The sequence below is a fragment of the Mus pahari genome, chromosome 12 (assembly GCF_900095145.1).
Source record: "Mus pahari chromosome 12, PAHARI_EIJ_v1.1, whole genome shotgun sequence".
In the NCBI taxonomy this organism is placed as follows: Eukaryota; Metazoa; Chordata; class Mammalia; order Rodentia; family Muridae; genus Mus; species Mus pahari.
The window spans coordinates 76,942,304-76,954,933 of record NC_034601.1 but is presented as its reverse complement, the minus strand read 5'-3'; the positions used below and the strand labels follow the sequence as shown (position 1 = coordinate 76,954,933).

At 37.4% G+C, this 12,630-nt stretch overlaps 1 non-coding gene across 1 annotated transcript; it reads left to right on the top strand.

Moving 5' to 3' along the window:
• Window positions 1–5,016: 5,016 nt before the first annotated feature.
• On the top strand, window positions 5,017–5,118 carry LOC115065176. Its single transcript, XR_003844966.1, has one exon. It is a non-coding gene; the product is annotated as a U6 spliceosomal RNA (small nuclear RNA).
• The last annotated feature ends 7,512 nt before the right edge of the window (window positions 5,119–12,630 follow it).

The following is a 12,630-nucleotide window of genomic DNA, read 5'->3' as shown; positions in this document are numbered from 1 at the left end:
CCAAAACTACTATACAATGAAACCGTGTCTTGACAAACAAAATCAAAAACCAAAACCTCAAACAAAAAAAAAGATAAAAAATGACTGTTGTTCAACTATATATAAAAAAAAGCATCAATGTGAAAGAACTGATAACTAATTGATAAGCTAATAAAATAATACAACGAATAAAGATTCTATAGTATATTAAATAAATTTATACGTATATGTTTAAATAAAAAAAAAACTGAACTGAGATTTCACATTAACACAAAGCTGGCTAATGTCCTAGAAAACAGTATATTCTAATGCTTAGGCCTGTCTTCTCTACTGGGAAGGAGTCAATTTTTTTTTCTCAAATAAAATTTATTTTCATAGCCATCAATTTCTACAGCCTAACTTCTCCCTCAACCCAGCTGTAATATAGCTCCGTCAATAGAAAAGCAATCAAAACCACCCGTTCCTATGCAACCAGATAAATCCATCACTTTACTGCAAAGACATCCAATAGTCATTTCTGCACCAAGTACCTTTTAATTATTCTTCATTGCTGTTCCAGCTTTCATTATACAGTTTATGCCACAACTGCCCACCTACAATAAAATTAATCATTCTAGAGAATACCTTGCATCCCATGCATATAAATTGGTGTAACCTCCTGCACACTCCACAATTTTTATTCTTGTTGTATTTTCCTCCTTAAAAGCTTCCAGACAATCTGTGTGGTAGATGCTCGGCCCACAGTAGTGAATGGTGATATGTTTTAGTCAAGGTGTTTAGTTTAAAAGGATCGCTCTTTCCTCTGAACTTAGACTTTTCTGTTGATCCTCACAGAATCTACTTTCTTTTTGTAAAATTCTTCTGCTCTTCTGCCAACCTATACTAACTTACTTGCCATCAATACCATGACTGTAGTGTGCTGTGTGGACTTTGGGTCTCTAGGAGCGTTGTCCTGTTCTAGCCTGTCACTTTGAATGACTTCTGTATGGACTGTTCTCTTCTGATTGAAACTGGTGAGCATCCCTTGCTATTCCGAGACTGCAGAGAAGACCCGTGACTCTTCTAGTTTCTGAGGTGAAGAGTCCTTGGAGCACTTTTGCTATCAAATCTCCTTGAGACAGCTACTAAACTTTTTTTTTTTTAAATTTAGAATTCAAAAAGGCTTTGATTTCAGAGTGACGGCTGTCATACAAATATAGATTAAGATGAGCATAAATATGCAGGTGTTGATGTATAAAAATATCTGTTCTGGGACACGAACCACTTACAAGACATCAAAACTGCCAAAGAGTGAGGGGGTAAAACCCAACCATCTTAGAGTTTTGAAGAGGGGCCGTTGTGCCTTTAATGTATTAAGAACTGCCTATGTGAGGGTCATGTCATCTCCCATTGCTAAGGATGAGTAGGTGAAAATTATTCACCTCTATGAGATTGTACATTTCAAGAGAATAAGAGAATATATATGTTTGCAGGTTAAAATATTAGCATAATACACTTTCAAGTCCTTCGTTATATTATGTTTGACTATAACACTCAAAGACAAGTACCTCATATACTAGGCCAAAATGCTTCAAGTATTTTAAAATGGGAATAGAAGATATGATCTGAATGGAAAACCAAGTGGCCATCCGCCACTGCAGTTTTATGTTGCTACTTGTATCAGCTTGTTAATAACTCCAGAAAATGGATATGAAGAAGTCCCACTAAGGACACCTATTTTAAAATTAAAATCTCTCGCTTGTGAAAATTTCCTATCAGGCATGGGCATCCCATTACTTTCCAGCAGAAGCAAATGTTAAGTTTATGGAAAGTCAGATCCTTGCCTCATTAGTGGAAGGCTGATGATTAGAGATGGTGAATTTGCCCTTTGGACCAAATGGACCAAACAATCATCTAGTGACAGCACTGGCACGAGGATGGCCTTTATCCCTATCTGTCAATCAAGTTGACTAGATGCTACAAACACAAAAACAGAGGCTTACAAGAAACATAAACGTAAAATTTAAATGAATTTAATTTTTTAACTTCTATTTTCCTAAGCTCTCTTCTTCACTGTCCTTGTCAAGTTGTAAAGACTGAGAGAAAAAAATCACAGCAATAGCTATATCCTTCTATATATAGGTATATCCTCCTATATATAGGTATACCCTCCTGTATATAGCTATATCCTCCTATACATAGCTATATCCTCCTGTATATAGCTATATCCTCCTATATATAGCTATACCCTCCTATACATAGGTATATCCTCCTATATATAGCTATATCCTCCTATATATAGCTATATCCTCCTATATATAGCTACATCCTCCTATACATAGCTATATCCTCCTATATATAGCTACATCCTCCTATATATAGCTATATCCTCCTATATGTAGCTATATCCTCCTATATATAGCTATATCCTCCTATACCTTGACGTTATAAAGATTAAAATCATTTTATTTCCTACTCTTAATGAAATTCTCAGAAATCCACATTTGTAGCACATTATTGCTTCCTATTAAAATGAAGAAGCAATAAGTGAGCATGAATTTATGATTGCAAAATAAAATTTAAGAGTCTAGAAACCACTCCTGAAACCAAAGACTTCAAGACCTGCTGAACAGTGAAAGCCATTAGTAAGTTTTGCACACAACATTCAAAAAAATAAATAAATAAAAGAACATGCTTTTTCTATTTAAAAAAATACACCAACAATAATCTGTAATGAAAACAAACCAAAGCAAAACATTATGGGCTTTGAACAACATACCATGCTAGAAAATAGTCAACACAATTTAGACAGTTAGTGCTTAAAATACGTTGAGAAGATAATTCCAAGCTACATGTTTACTACACGTGCAAACCTAATCTTTGTAAATTGATATTAAATCATTTGGTTCTTCATAATATTTTCATTGAAAATCATTTAATTCATTATAGATGTACTATGTGTGTGGCAAACCCCCAAATAAAAGCATGTTTCCATGTTCCACAACTGACTAGAGTTTACACAAAACTGGTCTGCATTCAACATTCTAATGCATGCATACTACAAAGTAACAAGTTAGCCTTGGTACCTACTGATGCTCACAATTTTTATGGTTATTCATTTCATTTGGGGGAGTTTCATGTTTCACCAAAAATAACTTAAAAATATTTTAACGTTCCTTTGCCAAGTTGTAGAGTTACAGAACAAAGGACAAAGAAACATATCTCAAGATGATAATGCTGGTGCTATTGGCCTGAAATTACAGTTTAACAAAGACTGGTTTGAAAAATTGTTGTCTCATCGAACCTAATATTAACCTTTATCAATTCTGCTTTTTTGTATAACTGAGGGAAGAGTAGATAATTTATATATTTGAGTATATAGGGAAAAAACATTGATATGTACATTTTTCACTTTGCTAATTAGTTGAATTTAAGATAGTTTTAAAGTGAAATAATGTTTCTTGCCACATTTTGGGTAGCCTGTGAGAAAAGCCATCCTAACGACTTGTGAAATGAGAGGATACCTGAAATGATTCTCCCTCACATGCTTTCAAAACAATTTTCTTCTTAGGACACTATGCACGAGAATATCGGGCCTTTAACATTATGTCAATATTGGATGATGCTACTTTAAGTAGAATATTCCATAGGGTAAAAGTGTTCAAAATGACACTGAGGAATCCAACAAATGGTCTCTAAATTTATTCAGATCTCAAACACATGACACTCTATCCACCCTTCAATACAAGAAGGAAATAAAATATTCCAAAACTACAGGTTGGAAATGGCTGAGCAGATTTGGCGCACATGACAATGACTTGAATATCGGCTAATAGCATGCCTGCTTTTCTGAAAAAGTATGTTTTTAAATACACAACACATGATGTTTTTGCTTGCCACGAGACCCATTCACTCCTTAAATTTTCAAGTCTGTTTTATTTCTATTTTTAAATCTTTCTTAGCCTCAAATAGAAACTATTAATGTACCATTAAAAAATGAGAATTTTAAACAAGCATTGCATGAACTCATTAGATCCGTTCGTTCTATATGCATCATTGGTGTTAGTTTTTAATCTCAGCTCTCTTCTCCCCTCATTGGGTACATCTACTTTCATTAACATGCAGGGAGCTGCATGCAAGTATTAAAGAAAAGAATGTCTTTCAGAGTAATGTGGCCAGAGACTTGTGACATCATCATTCACCCTTCTGGTTCTGCACTCATATGCAACACCATTTAGCTCTCTCAGATACACCTCAGCCTGGTTCTATATTCAAGGATCCACAGGGTCGGTTTTTGTTCCTTGCCAATTACTTACACTATAATTGTGCACAAAGGTAAACATACTGGAGCAGGTATTTACAGACTGAGAGAAAGGATTCCAGTGATTTCTTTTTCTAAAACCTGCCCACTTCCATGCGTAAAAATTTATTAAATGCTGCCTATGAATATGCTACATGCTATTGAAGAGCCAACAGGAGAAAATCCCTGACATGTCTGTGCACATAACTTGAAGAAAGAGCACAAAATAAAACAGAGGAATCTGAATGTGTGTCATTTCATGGCTTATGGAGTGTTTGCCTGTGTCATGGTGAATTTTCAAAACTGTCTTAAAAGTTATCTTAATGTTATATATAGGCAATCCTGTTATTGACCTTTTAAGTTTGTATGCTATTGTTACCTATAGAATTAAAATGACGTTTATTCATGTTTCTTTCTTAAAAATACACATTGATCCATGGGGGGCAGGGAAGGTGAGTGTTCTTGTGTATGAATGTGTTTGTGTGTTTGTAGGTACATATCTCTGTGAAAATGTACACAGACATGCTTGTACTTGAATGCAGACGACATCTGACAACAATACCACATCACATGCATTTGTGGATTGTATTTGCCTTTTTAAACAAAGGCTGGAAGTAAAAACAAAAACAAAAACAAAAACAAACAAAATAACAACAACAACAATAATAACAACAAAAAACCTTGGGTGAAAAGCACCAGCTTACCAAACTCTCTTTTCTCCTGAACTAAAGCCAGTGTGGCTTGTAGCAAAAATTGAGGTGCTCGCTTCGGCAGCACATATACTAAAGTTGGAACGATACAGAGAAGCATGGCCCCTGCACAAGGATGACACACAAATTTGTGAAGCATTCCATATTATTTTATGAACTAACCAGTACCCCCAGAGCTCATGTCTCTAGCTGCATATGTAGCATAAGATGGCCATCATTGGGAAGAGAGGTCCCTTGGTCTTGCAAACTTTATATGACCCAGTACAGGGGAATGCCAAGGCCAAAAAGAGGGAGTGGGTGGGTAGGGGAGCAGGGCAAGGGGAGGGTATAGGGGACTTTCGGGATAGCCTTTGAAATGTAAATGAAGAAAATATCTAATAAAAAATTGTTAAAAAAAAATTGAGAAATGCTAGTTGGCCATTTAGAAGAGAAACTGCTAGGCCTGAAGTGAGGGCCAGGAGAGGTGAGCTAGTGAGGGACAATTACACCAGGAACCAGAACGCCTTTGAACGTATCACTAACACTACCTCACATTCTACAAGGTCGGACACAGTGGGAATAAAGCAAGAAAACTGTTGTCTACTGAAGTCTAAGAGTCAGGGAGACAAAGGATTGAACTCACTGAAGATCAGAGGGCATAGAAAGTAGTAGAGCCCATCAATAAATCACCCAGAGATGGTGATATCCTGCCTTTTATTACCAACCTGTCTTAGAGGGATGCTCTGTGCTTAATATTTGGGCGATTCACTGAAGCATCTTCAGGTCCTTACAACAGAAACAGCATCGACAACCTGGATGAAACATTAGTGCTTTTTTGAAAACCAGACAGGAGATTTGAAAGGTTTCACTCTTCCACCAAAGCTTATAGCACCAGGAGAGAAACACTGACATCGTCTTCATAATCTCTTAACTACATTGGTCTTTGGGTCAGAAGAACCCAGTCATGGGGACGCCCGCCTCGCCAGCAAGGAGACGCCTCACAACAGGATCCTTCTGCACACGTTTATTGGGAGAGCTTGATTGCTGTGGCGAAAGATCCCAGCCCTAGAACTAGCACTGCTTTTATAGGCCTAGGACTGGCGTGGCCATGTCTGATTGGTTCTGCTTTCAGTCCCTAATTTACATGCCCGGGGACGGGCTGTGACTTGGCGCGAAACCCATTTTCACCTGCCCACATTGGTTGTTTACCCGAAATACACGGGCGGTGGCCAGTGGTAGCCAGCACCATCTTGTAATGGTGTTACGTGGCTTCCCACAACTCTCCCTTTTTTGTTTGATTAATCCTAATCAACAGAAATCAAGATGGAATAAAGATAGACCTCCTTAGGACACCTTATCGCGTGCAATGAGATAAGACTCAGTGATGTGCAAAGGCTGTCCTGAGTAGCCGAGCCTCACTCATCCCAGTGCAGTGGGTAATCAAAAACCCGTGGGGTGCAAGAGCTGAGGACTCAAATGTCTTAACCATACCTCAGAGGAGGCCCCCTGTTCAATGGCCATTAGTGCTTGGGCTATAACCACCTTGTCACATTTTTTGTTGAGATCTGAATTTGCAGACCAACCAGAGCACGAACACCAATCCACAGCACATAGCCATGCCAAAAAGAACCACTCCCACCCACTCTTTAAAGTAGGAAAAGGCAGAGGTAATAGGTTCCACTCAGGTTCCCCAGAAGACCATCCCTCCCCAACCCTGGAGGAAGCTGAAGGTCCTCTGGATCATCTTCAACCACTACTGAGCAATGGCAATCTCCACACAGATGTTCCTGTTTCACGGGACAAATTAGCTGCACGAGAAAAATTCTGAAACTGCACANAGGTTAGCATTATGATTTGAATATATGGAAGGCAGTATTTTGGAAGCACCATTTCCACCTGACACAAAGACTTAATTGCTCCAGAATATTCAGCTGAGATTTANCAAGGGAGTTGAGCCAGCTGCTTTGATTTAAGTGGTAATGAGGGCAGCTGGCCCAAACATGGATCTGGGTCTCCACCTTCAGACAACCCATCCGAACTTCCCTCCTCACTCTCCCATTCTCCAGCCTCTCCTCTCCTCCGCTGGCTTCTCGCCCGCACCCTTCTGCCTCTGCTGCATGAGCCTTTAGACACCATGAACATAATTTTAGACGTCTCACGGGAGCTACAGTAGTTGGCCTTGGGCGATTGGGAAAGCAATCTCTTTTAAAATGCTAACTTGGTAGCATACTTTCCACTTTCGTCCACCAGGCAAAATTTAATCAAACTCAAAATTACTAACAGCTGCACCAACACCTCTCTTATTTTCATTTTTAAGCAATCTCTTCCTGTTCTCTTCACTTTTAATTTTGTCCCTGTGCTGGGAACCTAACTTTGAACCTTAACCTCGCTTAACTTTGTCTCTGTACCAAGAACCTTCTTTGTTCCTCTACTGGGCATGATATGTCTCCTTACTGAGAACCTTTTAAATTCGTCCTTGCTCCAGGATCCTTAACCTCTATGCTTCCCCGAGGTCCTTCCCCAAACTCCTGGGGTTGTAAGTCCTACTTACCGAGAATTTACCCTGCCAGTGGTAGCCAGCGCCATCTTGTAAGGGCTTTACGTGGCTTCCCGCACAGTCAAGCATGCATACTAATAGAACTTCTAAAGTCAGCTATGTTCAGGTGGTCAGTTTGATAAGGAGAACTCTATCTCACTTTTCATTTCTTTTTAATTTACTTAATTGAATGTAAAGTTTTTTACATTATTGTTACATTCAATTAAGTTAAATAAAGTAACATAAAATAGTAAAAAATTGTACATTCAATTAAGTTAAATAAAAATAAAATAATATAAAATGTTTACATCCTAATAAGTTAAATAAAAAGAAATGAGGGAATGGGGTTTAAAAACAATTTAATTTTTTGTTTAATTTGTAAAAACCTTTCTGCTTTACATTTTGAGTTACTAAGACAATTTTAGCTAATTAGTTCAGATTGTTCTTAAGCAAGAAATATGAGAGAATTTCCCATGCACAAACTATGCTAATTACTAACATTTGAGTTATATAAATAATAGTTTTATTTTCTGTCAGACCAAACTCTTGTGTTCCAAATACTCCTCATGGCATATCCAACAAAAGAACATTAGATACCCAATAAAATGAATAAAGCAAATGAGCCAAAATTAAATTACAGTATATTTATTCAAGATTCAGACATTATTAATATAATACAGACAGCTCTTAGCATTTCACAGGCTAAAGATCTCATTACACATTAGATTCTACATAAGTAACAGTTTTGACTTCTAGTGTCAGGTGCAATCATTCCTGTTTTTAAAAGAATATACATTGATGACATCTCCTGCTCTTTCTGGCACAATCTAAATATACAGAGATGGTCATCCTGCCCTTGCTTCCAGCTGTGCTCTGTTCTGTATGGGGATAAAACACAGTCCTTTATCATAATACATTCATGTTCTGAGCCATAAAAGTCTCTCTTCAACTGAATAGTGTATTCCTCTGCTCCATTTATAATGCAAAATCAGTATTTCCAACTGCTTCATCCATTTAAGTTATCAAATAACTTTATCATTACTAAATAAAGAAATATAATTTTCATCCTGAATATCTTTTACTGGGTATTTTTCTCCTGAGTGATTGATGGTATGATCAGCTGTAACTTCAATGCTTTAAAACTCAAAGTTTATGTGATTTAGGGTTAAAGATTCTCTCATATAGTCATAGTTTCATTATGGCAGCTTTTAAATTTCTTGAATTTACTTTAACTTCTTTTACTTTTAGCAGAAATAGTCATTAATATGACACACTGGTAAATTAAAATGAGTAGACCATAATCCTTAGATATAAAGCAAAAAACAGGCTTAAGTGTTTGAAAAGATGTCCATTCATCTAGACACCACTCTAGAAAAAGATTCTTGGTGCTTGTTTTTCTACGGCAATTCTTAGCCTTCCCTTGTCTTCAGTGACTATATTCAGTCATCCACAGATTGCCCAAATATGACAGTATAAATTTTCCTGTGTGATCATGGAAAATGGAAATCCTAATACAGGAGAAGAATGAAGTCAACAATAGTGTGTGAGGGAGCCAAGAGTGAAGGTCATTTGGATCTGACAAAATCGAGGGCAAGAAATGTGCAAAACAGGTAAGGGTGTTTTTTAGCTAGCATGCATTGAAGGCCTAAGTATTGCTACTTTAACCATTGTCTGTCAGATTCCATGCACTAACAAATGTCTAAGATAACTTGTAAAGAGGATAGATAGATAGATAGATAGATAGATAGATAGATAGATAGATAGATGATAGATAGATAGATAGATAGATAGATAGATAGATAGATAGATAGATANATAGATAGATAGATAGATAGATAGATAGATAGATAGATGATAGATAGATAGATAGATAGATAGATAGATAGATAGATAGATAGATAGACAGACAGATGCTGCCCTGCTAATTGAGGTCAAAATCTACCATTGTCCAATAGCCTTCTAGTCTCTGTGCAGAATGGAAGCCTCCCTTCCCTAGGAGGGCTTCTCCTTCTCTGACCTTAATTCCCACACACCTGTGGAATATCAAGTTGACTTGGTTAAGATGACAGGTTCAACTTCCTTTCTCCCAGTAAGAACCTGTTCAGCTAACACCTGAGGTTCTGGAAATATTTACCCATGCTAATGACACATCCTTGTACCTTGACCTTTGCCTATCCTGGATGCTTCTACCTCCAGTCCCAAAAACTATATAAGCATTGAATCACCCCAAGTAAAGTAGATATTTCCTCTCAGCTGGTGTATAGTTATTACCGTATGTACTCTAGGGGCTTACGAACACAACTTGTCTATCATCTGTTCTCCATTTGCCTTCAAGGACGGATATTAGCCAATGATATTCAGGGGCAAGTAGATAGACAGATAGAGAGGTAGTTTATAGTTTATCTGTTAAGATAGAAGATAGATTAGAGAGATAGAGAGATAGATAGATAGATAGATAGATAGATAGATGATAGATAGATAGATAGACAGACAGATAGATGTAGATAGATAATAGATAGATGATAGATAGATAGACAGATAGATAGACAGATAGATAAAGTAGAGTCTCACATTTATAGAGATTCTAATCTTTGATCAATTGCCTCCATTGACTTGGAATCCATGAAAGAATGGCACACCATAGCAGAAGAGTGTGGTCGATGGAACCACTTGCCTCATCACAGGAAGGCAAGAAAGTGGTCAGGGCTAGGTATTCTCTGTCTCCGAGTTTCCCTCAGTGAGCTGAAGTCCGTCACTAGTCTTCACCTCCCGAGATGATACAGCATTCATTCTGTGAAAGGCCAGCTGACTTTAGCAAAGCTTCCAATGAGAATCAAGAGCCCAAAAGTAGACCAAACATATTTGAAATACTGTAGTTTTTCCAGGAAAAGATGTGAGAACACATTTAACTTGGCAGGCAAGGCAAACACAGACAAGACAGCTAAAAATGTCAAATGAGATTAGCACTATTAAAGATGTCACTAGCTATGTGATGCTCATTTGGCAGGTATGCAGAGCATTAGCGTTATAGGGCTTAGGAGAAAATGCATGGTAGAGCAAGAATACAAGGAGCCCTTCAGTGGGTGATGCATGAATTTTTAAAGGAAGCCTAAGTTGCATGGGAAGCGCCAAGATGTTGGAGATGTCAGCAACACGAGCCATCTCCAGAAGAAAGCTGTAGGTCCTGAGTGAAGCTAGCACAAGAGAGGCCATGCATGTGACAAGAGGTGGGATCATAAGGACAGGACTTCCAAAGACAAGTGGAGCCATTGGATCCAATTGTGCCTTGGATCCTGGATATGCTGTTACTATATTCATCTTGCTACCTTCCCATTCCTCTTTTTGAAATGGAAACATTTACTCTGACATGAAATACAGTAAGCAAAACCTTGATATATACAGGACACTTGAAATGCTGTTTCCTCTGTCTGTGAAGCAAAAGCTTCACATATAACAATTTTGAGCAAGTGTTTTTGTGTTATTCCTGTAAGATGCACTAAATGGAGACATTAAAAGGGTGCATATTTATTGGGGAATACATGACATTCACACATACACATATAAGGCAACTTTTAAATCAGTGTAAGCATATTCATTTTCTCAAACATTTATTATTTCCATGCGACAAAAATGTCCAAACCCCTTTTTTTCTAGACTTTTTGATCTGTAAAGTGCATTTTCACTACTTACAGACAACATACTATGTAAATAGTACAGTAGAACTTGCTGACACTCTTCAGCTATGGCTGGGCACCCATCCGCCAACTATACCCAACACACGGTTTCTTATAACATCATAGAAACTGTAGTCATCCTGAGCTGTCCACCTTATGAATAAGGTATTATATTTCTCCTTCTTCAAAAGTATGTTAAATAAAATCCATGTTTTAATTGACATGAGTCTTAAAAGAGGCAACATGGTAAACAGAAAGAACAAAAGTCTTTTGCTTTGTTGATTAAAAAGCACTGGGAGCCAGGCATGGTGGCACACGCCTTTAATCCCAGCACTTGGGAGGCAGAGGCAGGCAGATTTCTGAGTTCGAGGCCAGCCTGCTCTACAGAGTGAGTTCCAGGACAGCCGGGGCTACACAGAGAAACATTGTCTCCAAAAAAACAAAATAAATAAATAAATAGAAACAAAAATAAACGTCTATCATTAACAAATTGCCTGTTCTGTGGTGTTCTCTTACAGTAGCAGAAAACAGGCTGACATTATTCCCTATTCCTGCCCCTCCTTTCTCTCTCCCTCACCTTCCCATTTTTCCCCCACTCCTTCCTTCCACATCTCTTTCCCTTGCTTGCTTCGTTCTCCTCACTAGTTCTTCTCTTGTCTAGTCAAAGACTTGGTATAATCCTCTTAAAACTCATCTCCTTAGAAGCATTATGAAATTTTCAGTTAATTTTTCCATTTTTAAGGTAGGGATTAAAGAATAAGAAGTTTAAATGAATTTTCTAGGTCGTAAATGAGTATCTAGGATATAATACTAAAAGCATTTTATTTGGCTAAAGAATGTTTAATGTTAATCTTGTACTCATCACTAATTATCACATATTTTAGTATGTATTAATATTTATAAATGGGATTTTAGAATCTCAACGACCACCAAATATTCTCCTTATTATTGCTTTAAAAAGCAATAAGTCCATAATGATATAAATTTTCTTCATATTCTGCAAGGAAAACTATGACTCAGAAGAAACAGAACAAAAAATTGACTCAGAAAATTGAGAAACCATTTATCAAATCTAGAAGTACCATTTTAGATGGATATTTATTCCTTCCAGCTTCTCAAAATGTCATTCTAAAAATTTAACACCAAGGGAAATAATTTCATCCATATTCTTAACATTTCAATTTCATCTGGTACTGTGCTATCAGCATTGAAGAAGTAAGTTTGCCTCAAGTAACACAGTTCTGAGGCTGAATCACTCTTGGCTTGTCAAACAAGCAGCATATTTTACTACCTTAGATATCAAGCAAAGGAGAGGAGATGGATGGTTAATTTACAGATTATAGGTATTTGTTTGCATTTTGATTCTGGAGGAGAGGGGAAAGGAGAAAAATGAAGGGGAGAGGACAGAAGGAAAGGGGCCAGAAGGAACCAGGAGGAGAGGAGAGGAGAGGAGAGGAGAGGAGAGGAGAGGAG